General features: G+C 42.5%; 1 protein-coding gene across 1 annotated transcript in view; it reads left to right on the top strand.

The window, feature by feature from the left end:
- Positions 1–232, top strand: part of LOC137961728 (uncharacterized) — a 2,360-nt gene extending 2,128 nt beyond the window's left edge. The window contains exon 1 of the mRNA XM_068808425.1: positions 1–232. This exon is cut by the window's left edge and continues 2,128 nt beyond it. The gene's annotated coding sequence lies outside the window, so the exon portion shown is untranslated.
- Positions 233–537: the final 305 nt, after the last annotated feature.

Below are 537 nucleotides of genomic sequence, written 5' to 3'. Positions count from 1 at the left end.
GATAGCTAGTTATGGGGCTTTCTAAAGAAAGACAAAAGAGCAACAGCATCCTACTATCTAGATAGAGCCCATTCCAATGTTGGATCTTGGTCTAAGGTCATTTAAACTAACTCCTGGTTGTTTGGAGAGGAAAAAAGGGTATGGTATAATAGATTCATTTTTTGCTTTCCGTTGGTCAACAACCAACCAACTGTTCTTATTGGAAGTCACAAGGTTCGAAGACCTCCCTTAGCCGAACTCTTCCAGTATTTGCCGGAAGACTTCCCTTCCAATCTGTTCCATCGATCCCACCGCTTGTATCTCCGGAGCGGGTGTTCTGTCTATTTGGCCCGGTTCTTCAATGTACAATGTACAAGAACAACCTGTGCGTTACTAAATGAACAAGAACCACTTGTTTCATTTGACTCTGCCTCACCTTATTATGAAGCTCTTTATTTTGCGATTGGGATTCAAACAATCGGCTCAACAGCATCCGCCTAATCGAACTAAGATAGCGCTTCCCCGAGATGACCTCTAGCTTTTCCAAAATAGATCTAT

The sequence above is a fragment of the Aristolochia californica genome, unplaced genomic scaffold (assembly GCF_029961685.1).
Source record: "Aristolochia californica isolate CCGP_79_NKW_82.1479 unplaced genomic scaffold, dmAriCali1.0.hap1 SCAF_380, whole genome shotgun sequence".
In the NCBI taxonomy this organism is placed as follows: Eukaryota; Viridiplantae; Streptophyta; class Magnoliopsida; order Piperales; family Aristolochiaceae; genus Aristolochia; species Aristolochia californica.
This window is presented reverse-complemented; position numbering and strand designations above follow the sequence as displayed.